The sequence below is a fragment of the Eptatretus burgeri genome, chromosome 3 (assembly GCF_056783735.1).
Source record: "Eptatretus burgeri isolate ZD-2024b chromosome 3, Ebu_testis_v1, whole genome shotgun sequence".
Classification (NCBI taxonomy): domain Eukaryota; kingdom Metazoa; phylum Chordata; class Myxini; order Myxiniformes; family Myxinidae; genus Eptatretus; species Eptatretus burgeri.
In genome coordinates, this window is record NC_140963.1 from 31,106,668 (window position 1) to 31,122,516 (window position 15,849).

Genomic DNA, 15,849 nt, shown 5'->3' on the forward strand with positions numbered 1-15,849 from the left:
CGAGTGCTTGCCATGTTGTCGGTTCTCCACAAGAGGACAAAGTGACATTATCGCTTTCACACTGGCAGACAGCGCGCTACTGTATTAAAAATTTTTGCAAGGTGCACTGCAGTATACCGTTCTAAAAATTTTGAACGGCGTTATATCAGGCTAGCACGATTTGAAATGACTGTTGTCCCATAATGTGACAATGATGTTCTTTGAAAATGATGCCAATGGGCTTGACGTCAATCAGCGACTTACTGTATTTCCATCATGATAAGAAATAAAGGCTAGCATCATCAGTAAATAGAATGAAGGATAGTACATCAGAGGCTTCATGAAAATCATGGACATACATAATCGAACAAAAGGGGACCAAGGATAGAACCTTGTGGAACTGCACAAGCCGTTGATCACACGCTGGGTTCCAACCCGATTAAGCCCACAATTTTTTTTTTACTGTTTCACAGGTGAGTTTCAAACAATTCCAGAGATATTTCTCTAATTCCATCATGTGATAGTTTGTGCAAAATAATATGATGGTCAATTGTGTCAAAAACCTTATAGATTTCGACAACACAGATTATAAATTTCAATAAAATCTGCTTTCATTGCACTCTTCATACAATTCAATTTATGTCATACTTTATACTTATAATTCGGAGAAATAAACAATGCTCCTCCTCCCACAATATTTTGCCTATTGTTGACAACCAAATCATATCCCTGGAGAGAATGAAGTGAATGGTGACCATCTGTGAACCATGTCTCTGCCAATCCTAAGATGGAACAATTAAAATAATTTTGTTCTATTAACATAATAAATTGTTAACAATTTTTTTTATCAACACTACATGTATTAAAGTGCAGTAAAGAAAAGTTATTTTTATTATTTAGCTTAAATTTTTCAACAAACTGATTTTCAGTAAGAGATTTAAAGGAGGCTTGAGGAATGGTGTCATTTGTATCAAAGCTACACTCAAGTTCAACGATTGTTGTCTATACAATAAGTGTGTGTGTGTGTGTGTGTGTGTGTGTGTGTGTGTGTGTGTGTGTGTGTGTGTGTGTGTGTGTGTGTGTGTGTGTGTGTGTGTGTGTGTGTGTGTGTGTGTGTGTGTGTGTGTGTGTGTGTGTGTGTGTGTAAAAGTATTAAATAAATGAGAATATTCCACATCACAGTTACAATTCCCATCAGGACATCAGCATGATTATTATTCGTGGCATGAAGGATTAAAGACTGTAACTCATCCACTTCCAAAGTACTAAAAGGAAAACTATTCATAAATAACAATTTACAATCAATTTGCAACTGCAGAAGTAAAAACAGTTTAGTTCATACAAGTTTTCCCTGATGCCTTGACATGGTCCTCAAACTTCATTATCTCAATATTTAAATTCCTCTCCCTCCTTCCATTCAATACAGAACATGGAGATTTCCCAGAAGTGACTTTTCAATGGAAATAATCCTTTACCGGGACATCAGCATGAGGGGTCTCGGTAGCCGAGGACTGCTGGCTACGGCAATATCGGTGACTCATGGCATCGAGACTGGGTCCTCAGCAGGCTTTAGCTCGTGGAGATGTCTGTCTGCTGCACAATATGGGAAGGAAAGTGTGGAAAAGAAAAAGCAGTGGATTTATAGAACAGTCATCAGACATGATCGACACAGGAAAAACAATAGCGTCCCTTTACTCTCATTAATCTCTGCAGACTACTGCAATTAGAACTGTAATCAACTAGTTTTAACCCTGGTAGTAAAGAAGTACTTCTCTGCAGACTACTGTAATTACCCTCACCAGAGGAGAGGGAATTGCATTTGGCTCTGTTTGTTTGTCTGTCTGTTTGCATGTTCGTTTGTTTGTTTGTTTGTCCGCACAGAATTACGAGTATGGTTTTTCTCGACAACCAGTTCGCAGATTTGCACAAAATTTTCACCATTGAAGCGACTCCTCATGTAGAATGCTGTGATGATTATTATGACATCATAGGTCATGTGGTGTGGCCTGGTAGCCTGGTGTTGGCGAAGTGGTTAGGGCAACGGCTTGGGATCCAAAAGGTCCTGAGTTCAAGCCCCGATGGGCCACTGAATTAACACACAAGGGGGTTGACTCAGCCTGTCATCCTTCCGAGGTCGGTGAAATGAGTACCAGTGTACTGGGCCGGTGTATACCCCGGTTCAAGTAGGTGTACCATATCCCTGTGTCGTAAGAGGCGGCCAGGGTTGCGTCAGGAAGGGCATCCGGCATAAAACATGTGCCAAATCGCAATGCGGATAATACGGATGATCCGCTGTGGCGACCCCGAACGGGAGCAGCCGAAAGAAGAAGACAAGAGGTCACATGGTGTGGCAACCACGTTCGAAAAAAAGGAAAAACTGTGGACCTCTAACTCCGAAACTGCACCATGGAAAAAATTGAAACTTGGTACATGGCAAGTACATGGGGAAATATACCATCAGAGATGGGGAATCCCCCGCCATTGAATGAAAAAGGTCATACATATTCCAGATAATGAGGGAGGTGAATTGGAAACAAGACACCATTTGGTCATCATCTCGAAAAAGTTCCCCAGGGGTGAGGAACATAGTAACCAAAAATAATTGAAATCAGATAAGCGGTTTTCCATTTATTACAAAAAACATTTTTTCAAGATGGACGCCCTAGTCGGCCATCTTGGATCCGGCCACGCACAAAATCAATAGGGTTCTTCCTTTTCAGGTGGTACACGTGTGACTCAAATTTCAAATCGATATGGTGAACAGTTTATGAGTTATCGCACTCACAGCTATAAATGTTGACGCCTGGACGGACGGACGGACGGACGGACGACCTGGGTGACAACAATATCCCCCTTCCGCCACGCGGCGAGGGATAAAAAGTGAACCTGACAGAGATCTTAAAAACCATCCCTGAGAATAGTTGTCTGGGGGCTTGGTGACTATCCTCAAAAGAGCCCTCGAAACAAAACTTTGAGTAGAAGAAAACTTCAAAACTTGGTCCATGAGTCATGATCCCTCACTGAAAAGGAAGTAGATACTTCAAGAGCTGGGAGGACTCTGTTACACCTTCTGAAAATCACATATGGAGAAAACCAGACACACACACACACACACACACACACACACACACACACACACACACACACACACACACACACACACACCAAAAGTGCAACAGAATAATGATACACAATTGAACAACAACAACAACACCAACCACCAACCATTTCAACAAGCACTGCGTCGAAGATTTTAATTTACCTTCCGTTAATACCATCGCGTCGCTTCCCACATCGCCCATCCGTTACCTTTACTTCTTCCAAGCTCTCTCACTTAAACTCTCCCTCCCCCACATCTTTCAAAACCTTTCATACCAATAATAATTATTATATACAGTATTTATCTATAACGAATTATTTAATGGTCCAAATTTCCCCACCTTCTTGTGAGGTCACCAGGGAACTATTTTGACCCAAATGTATCACCACCTGGCTGAACAGGCCTGACATTCGAATGAAAGTGGAAGGAATTTGGACCTTGTTCAGGTGTCAACAACTCACCTACTCGTTTCACAAGGTACCACGGTATATGTAACATCAACCAACCACCACCTGGCAGATGGGTCCTCTGGTTCAACGATCATCAAATTGATAAATTGATGCCTTGCCCTGCAGGCAATATAATCCTGATACAGTTTATAGCTCGATCGAGATTCAAACCCAGCCTTGGTAGCTCAAAGGCAAGTGCACATACCTCTAGATTCTCGATAATATTGCCAGCTACTAACACGCACATACATTCTGGTGAAATAATGTGTTCTTACCGTCAACTCCAAATTTCAATGAATGTCCAATACAATACATCAACACTTTATTCCTAACAATACCATCAATTATTATCTCCACAGAAAACTATTATTTCCATTGAAAAGAAGACAATTTATCAAGAAAGACCCCAAAGATGTGACTTCAATGTTCTTCACAAATATTCAAAATATTTACACGAGAATCAACCGGAACCCAATGTGATTGCTTTGTCAAGAAGTTGTGAATCATATATTTGTGACATATTCTCAAGAGGTTGATATTCACATTGGAATCGTTCTTAAAAAAAAAAAAAACAACATTAATTTATTGAGAAATGTAAGATGGTTTTCGAAAACGAGGGCAACGACATCTCGTGTCGCTGTCTGTCTGGCAAGGGGTCTGTCGGACGTGGACCGTGGGGTCCACATTGAAGAATGTACAACAAGCCCAGTGTGAAGAACCAAACAAAGGTTGAAGGGGCATCATGGCGATGGTGTTGTACAGATGGTGACAGCCGATGTAGTATCACTGATCATCAAATTATGTAAACATATATTTGATGCCTTATTAAATAGTACAATAGGAAATCGGGTCCGGCAAGATGAGTGCACTACATTTGCACGAGCTTTGAAATGTCTTGTCTGCGTTTGAATCCCGACACGTTTTCAAACTGTAGGACGAGTACTTTCCATGAAGAACACTGATTGCATCACAAAGTGTGCTGTCCCTCAGATTGATGTTAAGCTCGGTGTCACGTCTGCTCGCATTAGTTGGTGGAAAAATACCACAGCATAATTCGTGAAGAGTAGGCAAATTACCAATGGTGACCTGAAGAAATTCCGAAATCCTGTCACCTTCAGTCAAATGTCAGTCAGGCCTGAGCAGCCAGTTGATGAATGATTTGGCCCTAAAACTTCGCACAAATGTGATGCAAAGGTGAGGGAAGAAAGAGGTAGGAAGAGGTCAATGAGGTTATCGACAATGATGAACACATCACCAAACTCAAGGGCACTCGGTAGAGCGCATACCTCCGCCACATAATGTCTCATCCACGAGAACATATCGAGCCCATTATAGTTTTTGAAATACCATGCTATACGGTACTATATCGCTTTTGGCCCGATCTCTCAATGGTGAAGAATCACTTGAAAAAATTAAATAATTCAAGTATCCAGATGCGGATTCGAATCTTCACCAAAATTGAATCAATTTGTCCTTGTTGACACCCCCAACCTGCCCACCAAGTTGCATCTTGCATCCATCCACACCTTTTAAAAAATATCGTGCTATACATTAGTTTTGTCCGATCTCTCAGTAGTGAAGAATAACTCAAAAATTATCAGATCCCGATCTGGATTCGGATCTTCACCAAAATTGAATCAATTCTTCCTTGTCACACACACATGTCCACCAAGTTTTATCCGAATCCGTCCACAACTTCTTGAGATGTCATGCTATATATTCGTTTAGTCCCATCTCTCAATGTTTATTTTTTTTATGTTGAAGGCTTCAGTCACGGATGAAATAGTCCTCATCGATGCCAAGCCTTAAATCAAAGAACTGCATTGATAGAAAAATAAGGAAAGAAAGAAAAAGAATGAAGCATGGTGAAGAATCACTTTAAAAAATTATCAGATCTGGACCGGATCTTCATCAAAATTGAAACAATTCTTCCTTGTCACACACCCAACATGTCCACCAAGTTTTATCCGAGTCAGTCAACAACTGTTTGAAGATATCGTGCTATACATCATTTTTGGCCCTATCTCTCAAAGGTGAAGATTCACTTAAAAAATTTAAGTAGCCGGATCCAGATCCGGATCTTCACCAAAATCTAATCAGTTCATCCTCGTCACGAACCCAACCTGTCCACGACTTTTTGAGATATCCTGAATAAAAACAAACAGATAGACAACAAAGAAAAAGACGTCGTGCCGAGCACAATACTTACAAAATCCACCCCCTCTCCAAATGTTGCCATGGATACATAAAATTGTCCATTTCATTAAGATTCAAATTAACAATCTCAATCAAAGCTCAGGACAATCGGATTAAAATTGATTAGTTTTCAGATCGAAATTGATGATTTTAGAACTTTGACCTCGAGTTGACCTTTGACCTTTTGACCTCAAAAATAGTTGCTTTCCCAATTCACTGAAGGACTTTGCAAATTCTGCTCAACTTTCAAGTTAAAAGGATGTAAATTGATGATTTCTCAGTTGAAAATTGATTTTAGAAGCTTAATCTTGAGTTGACCTTTGACGTTTTGACCTCAAAAATAGATGGTTTCCCAATCTCGTGATGCAATGTGCAAATCTTGTTCAAATTTCAAGTCAATCCGATGAAAAATGACGATTTTAGAAATTTGACCTCAAGATGACCTTTGACCTTTGACCTCGAAATCAATAGACTTCTCATTTGAGGTTATGTCTCCAGGTTGGTAAAGTTTCATGATGATCGGTTTAGAATTGTGACCTGTAGGCGACAAACAGACAAACAAATAAACACACAAGCCGGGAGGCGACATAGGTGGTCGCTATATAATTGCATACTAGTCATACAGTTTTTGACGGATCCGGCTGAAAATTTTTGACAAAGAGGTTGATTCTAGTGCGCATAAAAGTGCAGAAGCCAATTTTTGATTTTCGGAAAAAAAAAAAATTAAAATATTTTTCGGATTTTTTTCAAAAATGTCAGTCCAGTTGCTAAGCAACGGTGGTGTCCATAGCAACAGTGCTCAAAATCATACAACTAGTTCCTGGTATGAACCTACCGGTCAAGTTTCATCAAAATCGGTTGACTCCTCTGGCCTCCAGAGCTGTCCATTGCATACAGACAGATGGAAAACCTGAGAATAACGGTAGTCTAGCGATCACCCAACACACAAAACAGCAAAATCGACTGACCAATACACTTGAAAAATCTTCAATCTTGCAAATAACAAACAAACGGACAGAAAGGGGTGAAAAAAAACCTCCCTCAACTTCAGTGGCAGAGGTAACTAGAAGGGCACTCAGTAGAGCGCATACATCCGCCACACAATGGCTGATCCATGAGAACATATCAGGCTCAATACATTTTTGAAATATCATGTGACACAGTAACATATCATTTTTGGCCCTATCTCTCAATGGTGAAGAATCACTTTAAAAATTCAATAATTCTCATGTCCAGATTCGGAATCAGATCTTCACCAAAATTGAATCAATTCTTCCTCGTCACACACCCAACATGTCCACCAAGTTTCGTCTGAATCCGTCAACAACTTTTTGAGATATTGTACTATATGTCATTTTTGGCTGCACATCTCAATGGTGAAGAATCACTTTTTAAAAATTCTAGTAGTCAGATTCGGATCCGGATCTTCACCAAAATCTAATCAGTTCGTTCTTCTCACACACACAACCTGTCCACAACATTTCATCCGGATCCGTCCCCAACTTTTTTGAGATATCCTGTACGTAAAAAGACAAACAGACAGACAGAGAGAAAGGGGTGAAAACGCAACCTCCTTCACCTTCAGTGATGGAGGTAAAAAGAAACACAGCAAACAATCATAATAATTTGGGGTAAGAGGCTTTTGTGGCTTTCGTTTTATTTTTATGTTTAATTACAAGGCAGGAATTAGAATGAGGTTAAGAATTGGGATGGTAAGAGGATGGAAAGAAAGGAGAATGAGGCAGTGTGACATTTAGAATTGTTAAATGGGTAGGTCAAAATAGAAGAACACATGACACCAAAAAAAAACAGGCACGGAACAGACTTGCCAATGAGCACACGACATTATGACAATAAACACACACCTAAGTTCACATGATCTATGACAATAAAGACAAATTTGGAATTACATTTTTGGCTTCGGAAGCGAGTCAATCGTAGCAGAGAACAAAGGAGTCATTCGCCGGAAACAGGTAAAAATCAGTCAACCCCAAGAAAAGATGGGAATAATCGGGTCATTAAAGAAATAGTAGGAGAAAAGAGGAAACTGCCGAGTAAAAAAAATCTCCAATGTGCTTCGTTACCATGGACCACCACCCAAAGTGGACATTCCCCAATCACCATGTACAACTTTACAACTTCATTCATTTTTTTCTACTCCGCAACAATGAAGCTCATGGAAGAGTCAGGTAAATTGGTGGTGGGGAGAAAGAGAAAGAGAAAGAGACAGAGAGACAGAGAGACAGAGAGACAGAGAGACAGAGAGACAGAGAGACAGAGAGACAGAGAGACAGAGAGACAGAGAGACAGAGAGACAGAGAGACAGAGAGACAGAGAGACAGAGAGACAGAGAGACAGAGAGACAGAGAGACAGAGAGACAGAGAGACAGAGAGACAGAGAGACAGAGAGACAGAGAGACAGAGAGACAGAGAGACAGAGAGACAGACTTGACTTTTATGTCCTTTTATTACAAAAGTATAAAAAACAATTTGCAAAGGAGAACCATTTTTCATAAGGACACAAAAGTTACATATTCGAGAATACAAGGTTACATCATGACAGCAAAAGTGATAAGTCTGTGATTAAGAGACCATTTTGAATAGTACAAAGTGCATCATTTAGAGCCCACACACTTTTAAAAATGCACATTTTGTTTATGAAGGTGTAAAAAGAAAATTCCATTTTAATACGGGAAAAAACGATTCCTTTAAACAAAGCCAGAAGATTATCAGCACACCCTGAAATATTTTCAATTTTTGTTTTCCTTGTTCAATATATCGACTACTTTGCAGTGGCAATGAGAAAGTTGGCCAAAATCACTTCCAGTGGATGTGTTTTGGATTCAAAGCCAAAAATAAAAACTTTTAAAGTGAACTTCAAAGAAAGCTTGGAGCACAATTCACAAAGGAAACCAAACAAAGGGATCAAGAGTGCACATTCAACATAAGCATGTGACAAGGTTTCGAGAGTTCCACAGAAGGGACATTGGTCAGGTATTTCAGGAGAAAAAACATGCAGGAGTTTATTGGTCGGTAATACCCAATGTGCCAGCCTGCAAGACAGGTCAGCAGTTTTGTTTGGAATAAGAACATGGTAAAAGGCTTTCCAGTTCGGTTGGAAAGGGTATTCTGGAGACAAGTGGTTGTGCCACTTCCTTGACTGCCAAGTTCCTAAAGAAGGTCGAATTGCTTTCACACAGGCCTGGTAAATGTGACGTTTCCTCAGACCTACTTGTGGTGCGATTCCAAAATGTATTCTTGGTAAATGTTTTACAATTGAACCGGAAATCATGACAGTGGGAGTGAGTACGAGATTTGGGAAGAGAGGATTTGATTCACGAACAGTTGAGCCATCGCCAGTGCGAGGAGATCTCTCCCAGTGTACCTTAACTCTCTGGTACACCTGAAGTACTTCACATAATAAAAAAAGATACTTGGTGGTAGGACCGTATGCCAACCTTGGTTGCTGGTGCTAGAGCACTCAACCATCTCGTGTTGTCAATCATTACATCAGAAACGCAATGGACACCGTTCTGAATAAAATGATCAATAAAAGAACACTCCGTTCTTATTCTTTTAAAAAGAGAGTTGTGAAACAGAGGTTCCTTCAAAAACATATCTTTGGTGTATGAAAGATAATCACGGTCAACTATAATAACACGCCAAGCATTTAAAATGCTATTATAAAAAGGTGGAAGCAAGGACAAATCAATACATTTCATATTCATTAAAAATAATCCTGATGAAAAGTCAAGCATACCAGCTTGACGAAGGATGAGAAGGGCGGCGGACCTCCAGACCAAGTCCGATGGACCGTAGAGAAGCCGCCAGATTGAGGCGACGCCAAAAGCCATTGCCCTGCACATAATGTCTACAAGACCCTGTCCACCTTCCTCCAATGGAAGATTCAGGATCTGTGGACGGAGCCAGTGTTTTCCACTCCAGAAAAAAAATTGGTAAAGGTTTTCTGTATGTTCAGCAAAAAATGTTCAGGAGGTGGTATGGTTTTGATCCTGTGCCATAATAGAGATGCTGCTCAGTTGTTGATGACCAGGACTCGGCCTCGATAAGAGAGCAGAGTCAGTAAGCCTTTCCATTTCAGCAGCTTTTGTTCGAGGGCTTCAGCGAGACCCTCCCAATTCTTTGCTTGTGTTGCTGCATCACCGATGAAAACGCCAAGGTACTTCATCCCGTTGTTCGACCAGGTGAGGCGTTCCGGAAGAACAGGCATGGGCAGCTGGCATGGGCCGATCCACAGTGCCTGGCACTTGTTCCAGTTTATTTCAGCTGAAGAAGCTAAACCATAATAGTTCAAACAGTCCACCAGTTTCTTGATCTCCTTGCTTGTGCGTACAATGGCACAAATATCATCAGCATAGGCAGAAACTTTCACAGGTTTTACTTGCAGCTTTGTGTAACCAGTTAAGAAGCTGCGAACTTTGATTAGGAAAGGCTTGATAGTAAGAGAGTACAAAATGCCAGACAAAGCAGATCCTTGGCGGATACCCCTTCCAATCTTTACAAGTGAAGTCAGTTCAGAGTTTACTCTGAGTACTGAGGAAATGCCATGATAAAAAAGTTTTATAAGGGAGGTAAACCTGGGACCAAGTCCAAAACACTCGAGAACCTTGAAAAGATATGCATGACTAACACGGTCAAAAGCTTTCTCTTGGTCGAGCATAATCAAACCAAGATTATCATTTTTAGCTTTACACACACCCCAAAGATCTCTTATTAGGAATATGTTATCATGTATCTGTCTGTTAGGGATACAGTAGGACTGATCACTTTGAATCAAAGATTCTGGAAGGGGGGAGATGCGTCGAGCTAAAGCTTTGTAAAATATTTTAAAGTCGGAAGTTAAAAGAGAGATTGGGTGCCAGTTGCCAATGAGCTGAGGGTCCCCTTTTTCGGTAGTAAAGTAATTGCTGCTCTATGACAGCTCATTGGCAATTCCCCACATTGTAAAGAACTAGTAAAGACCTCCAAAAGCTCTGGACCTAGTAAGGATCAAAAGGATTTGTAAAACTCGAATGGGAGGCCGTCGAGTCTGGGAGATTTTCCAGTCGGCAGAGAAGCAAGGGAGAATGCAAGTTCTTCCAAGGAAGGTAAGGAATCAAGCTGGTCCCTTTGAGTTGCACTTAACGTGGGTAGATCAGACGTGAAGTATTGCATTGCATCATTGTCAACATCATTTGCCTTAAACACGTCTGAGAAGAAGTGATAGATCTCCCTCTTTATGCTATTTTGTGATGTCACAATGTCCCCAGTTGAGAGCCTTAGGGTTTCAATTTGCCTTTGATGGGTGGTCTTTTTATCAAAATGAAAGAAAAATTTTGTTGGCGAGTCCAAATTATAAATCCGATCCATCCGTAATTGGATCATAGCACCTTTCACTTGATAGTCAACAAGATCATTTAAAAGGGCCTTTTTTCCAGTAGCAGATGGTTATTTGTTGTACTGAGGTTGTTTGCAACATCAGCTTGTAATTTCAGTATTTCTTTTCCTCGTACAATCCTTTCCTTTTTTGCACTAAAAGTTGAGAAGTGATTAAACTGTTGACAAAAGACGGCAATCTGTGCCTTTGCATAGTCCCACCATAATCTAGGGCTACTTAAACTATTCTTTCGTTCGATGAGGCAATTCCAAAACACCCTAAAGGCTTCACAAAAAGTAACATTCTCAAGTAACATGACGATAAACTTCCAATACGGACTGCCATGTTGCTGCAGAGCAAGCTTAAAGGAGAATGTTGTCACCAGATGATCAGAGAAAAGAGAAGGCATGATATCAGATTTTAATATCTTATCAAGCATTGTAGCATTGACATAAATTCTGTCTAACCGAGCTCTGGGACACACATCTTAACCAAGTGAACTGACGTTGTCTGTGGTGTTGGATACGCCAAACATCCATGAGTCCCACAGTTTTTATAATTTTTTACAAAGTTTTGGCAGATTTTGGATGTGGCTCCACACTGTTTCTGTCTAAAGCAGGGTCAAGGGTACAGTTGAAGTCACCACTCAGTATAAAACAACAGTTCAAGTCAATTGTGCTTAGAAAGGCCTTTAGTTTAAGGAAGAAGTTATACTTTTCAGCATTCTCATTGGGGACATAGATGTTTACTAAAGTAAAGATTTGATTGTTGCCAATGAACTGAAGACAAGCCAGACGTCCAGGAATTATTTCATTATAATGAACTTGTGAGAGTGTTAATGAAGGAGAGACAAAGAAAGCAATCCCGGCAGTAAAGGCATTTATATCACTGAAGAACCACTGCCCCTTCATGAGCCTTCTCCATTGGGCTTGGGAAGTCAGATCTCCATGCGTCTCTTGCAATAACAAGACGTCCAGGTGCAAATGCTAAGTCAGGTGTTTTACCTGAACTTTGTGTTCTAAACTAGAACCACCATTAATGTTTAGACTTCCGAAATTGACATTCATGTGTTTAGAAAGATAAAGAAGAAAAATAAATAAATAAGAGAAACACACCATAAGGACCTCACTGAAGAAGCTCCTGTCAAGCTTTCTGGATCATTTTTTTTTAACCTGTGTTTCTGAGTCTCAGTGAAGTTTGGGGTGACAGGGTTACGCACAATTTCTTTCAATTTCGTAATTCACACTGGAAGATCAGGGAAATGATCTTTCAGTACAATATTTCTCTTACGATAAGAATCCCTCAAGAAGTCCCGAAGCTCGTTATCCGAAGGTCTGCTTTCAGCCTTTAGGATCTGAGAGGACTCATCTTGACTTTCACCATCAGATTCCTCACATGGGGAATCGATTGGTGTTTCAGTTTCATTGTGAGTATCACATGATTGCTCGGTTTCAATGAAACAATCTTCTTCGGCCCCTTATGTATCAGTTACGCCTGGGGATTCTTCGGAGTGGAAGAGAGGAGACTCCAAGCTTGTCCGTGACATGGCCACGGTGCTCGGGTCGTGAGTGTCACTCTCCATTGGAGGATTTAAACTATCCTCCCTCGTTTCCTCAGTGTTCTTAGTTGTTTCATTTATTGTTTTGTTAGAGAAAGACTGTAAAAGTTTCTCTTCCTCCTGTGACTGTTGGATATGGGAGCAGTCTACATTAGGAACGTCCTTGTGTGAGAGGACGCTCTCTGTGGGGTGGGAGATGCTGATTGGCAAGTTCAATACGATTGTTTTATTGATGATATTTGAACAAGCGGACTTTTCTGGGTTATTTTCTTCTTCCAGAAAGGCAAATCTGTTGTTACATGGAATTCCAGTAATTACATTTTCATTGATTTGCCTTTTACCAGAAGGTGACACACAGAAGGTGACATGTGGTGCAAGGGATTGACCTTTTTTTATTTTGGAGACGGTAATGAACCCCTCACTTACACTGTCCATTGGTTCATTGGGAGGGGGCGTGTCCACTTCTCCGGTTAATTTATCGTGCACGTCATCGGGAGGGGGCATGTTCACTTGTCCGGTTAATTTATCCTGCACGTCATTGGGAGGGGCATGTCCACTTGTCCGGTTAATTTATCCTGCACGTCATTGGGAGGGGGCATGTCCACTTGGCCGGTTAATTTATCCTGCACGTCATAGGGAGGGGGCGTGCCCACTTGTCCGGTTAATTTATCCTGCACGTCATTGGGAGGGAGCGTGTCCACTTGTTGAACGAGTCCGTCCCGTCAGTCATTGGGAGGGGGCGTGTCCACTCGTTGAACGAGTTTGTCCTGTCCGTCATTGGGAGGGGGCGTGTCCACTCGTTCAGCCGGTTTATCCTGTACTTTCGTTGAAAGCGAAACGTTAACATTAATCTGTGAGCCGTTGTTCGGTTCGGCCGTAGAAAGCTGCGTTTTACGAAGAGGGCAAAACTGTTTCATGTGTCCCACTGCACCACAACCAAAGCACTTCAGGGTGTCAGTATTAACATATACTTTATAGTCGTGACTATTTACAGTGAACTTTAAAATAACGTTCAGAGAGGGATAATCCTTGTTGAGTACCATAAATACTTGTCAACGTAAACACATCACGTGACTGGCACGTTCATCTTTACAGCCCAAAGGGAGCATTATTCGGGGGGACACGCAGTGTCCATAGCGCTGCAGCGCTTTAAGGATTAAATCACCGCTCAGGAATGGCGGAACATTTGAGATAACCACTTTTTGAGCAGGAGTATCTAAAGGATAAGTCATCACAAAGTGTCCAGAGTCGAGGGACAGGCCTAGTTGGACGATGAGAGCGACGTGCTCTTCGTCGGACACAAACACGATAACCCGTTTATTAATCCGCGACGCGGCTCGTACCTCACCGAACCCGATAACGTTCCCGATCGCGAGAACAATCGCTTCCACCGAAACGCCCTCGGGTGGAGAGCAGGCGACGCCATTTCTGCGCGAGAACCGTTCGAACGCGGAATATCGCTGCGAACGAGCGGCCGCCATGTTTCACCACACGACGACCGACGTCTTCCTCACTCAGGAAGAGGAAGTCACCAAAACACCTCAACCTTTCCCGAACTTTGGGAAAGGAAGCGATAACCAAACAAAATAAGGAAAGATAAAGAGAAAAATAAAAAAAAAGCAAAACAAAGGTTTCAAGCGAAAAGTTTTTGAAGCGACAAACAGGGAACCGCCTCGAAAACCGACGATACCCTTAACTAGCGCCGCGACGAGCTCTCGATCTCTCGATCTCTCTCTTCTCTACACAGAGGGGAAACACGAGAAAACCTCACGAACAAACAACACGAACATAGGGAGTGAAATGGGCAATGTGGGAACACAGACCAGCACAACGGAGGACAGGAACTCACGACACGAAGCAAGCAGCCGCCATGACAGCACGAGAGAGAGAGAGAGAGAGAGAGAGAGAGAGAGAGAGAGAGAGAGAGAGAGAGAGAGAGAGAGAGAGATGCAGAGAGAGATGCAGAGAGAGATGCAGAGAGAGATGCAGAGAGAGAGAGAGAGAGAGAGAGAGAGAGAGAGAGAGAGAGAGAGAGAGAGAGAGAGAGAGAGAGAGAGAGAGAGAGAGAGAGAGAGATGCAGAGAGAGATGCAGAGAGAGATGCAGAGAGATGCAGAGAGAGATGCAGAGAGAGATGCATAGAGAGATGCAGAGAGAGATGCAGAGAGAGATGCAGAGAGAGATGCAGAGAGAGATGCAGAGAGAGAGAGATGCAGAGAGAAAGAGAGATGCAGAGAGAAAGAGAGATGCAGAGAGAAAGAGAGATGCAGAGAGAGAGAGAGATGCAGAGAGAGAGAGAGAGAGAGAGAGAGAGAGAGAGAGAGAGAGAGAGAGAGAGAGAGAGAGATGCAGAGAGAGAGAGAGAGAGAGAGAGAGATGCAGAGAGAGAGAGAGAGATGCAGAGAGAGAGAGAGAGAGAGAGATGCAGAGAGAGAGAGAGAGAGAGATGCAGAGAGAGAGAGAGATGCAGAGAGAGATGCAGAGAGAGAGAGAGAGAGAGAGATAGAGAGAGATGGGGGAAGGAGTTAACAGAGATAATATGTTATGCTTTCTGAACACGCGCGCGCGCGCACACACACACACACACACACACACACACACACACACACACACACACACACACACACACACACACACACACACACACACACACACACACACACACACACACACACACACACACACACACACACACACACACACGTAGAGAGAGATATAGAGAGAGATGCAGAGAGATGCAGAGAGATGCAGAGAGATGCAGAGAGATGCAGAGAGATGCAGAGAGATGCAGAGAGATGCAGAGAGATGCAGAGAGATGCAGAGAGATGCAGAGAGATGCAGAGAGATGCAGAGAGATGCAGAGAGATGCAGAGAGATGCAGAGAGATGCAGAGAGATGCAGAGAGATGCAGAGAGAGAGAGAGAGAGAGAGAGATGCAGAGAGATGCAGAGAGATGCAGAGAGATGCAGAGAGATGCAGAGAGATGCAGAGAGATGCAGAGAGATGCAGAGAGAAAGAGAGAGATGCAGAGAGAAAGAGAGAGATGCAGAGAGAGAGGGAGAGAGAGAGAGAGAGAGAGAGAGAGAGAGAGAGAGAGAGAGAGAGAGAGAGAGAGAGAGAGAGAGAACACTGAAACCAAGTAAGAGGGTTGAATTATGTAAGGTTAATGGAGGTAATGAAAATAACATGAC

General features: G+C 42.0%; 1 long non-coding RNA gene across 11 annotated transcripts in view; it reads right to left on the reverse strand.

Moving 5' to 3' along the window:
* The window catches only part of LOC147029630 (uncharacterized), a 178,044-nt gene that overhangs the window by 112,360 nt on the left and 49,835 nt on the right, over window positions 1-15,849 (reverse strand). For 5 of the 11 annotated variants that reach the window (XR_015055979.1, XR_015055978.1, XR_015055982.1 and 2 more), the window contains one exon: window positions 1,455-1,572. This is a non-coding gene — a long non-coding RNA (uncharacterized LOC147029630). Of the gene's footprint in view, window positions 1-1,454; window positions 1,573-14,002; window positions 14,692-15,849 lie in introns of those variants that run through there. The other 6 variants (XR_015055986.1, XR_015055984.1, XR_015055985.1 and 3 more) reach the window with 3 other exon arrangements.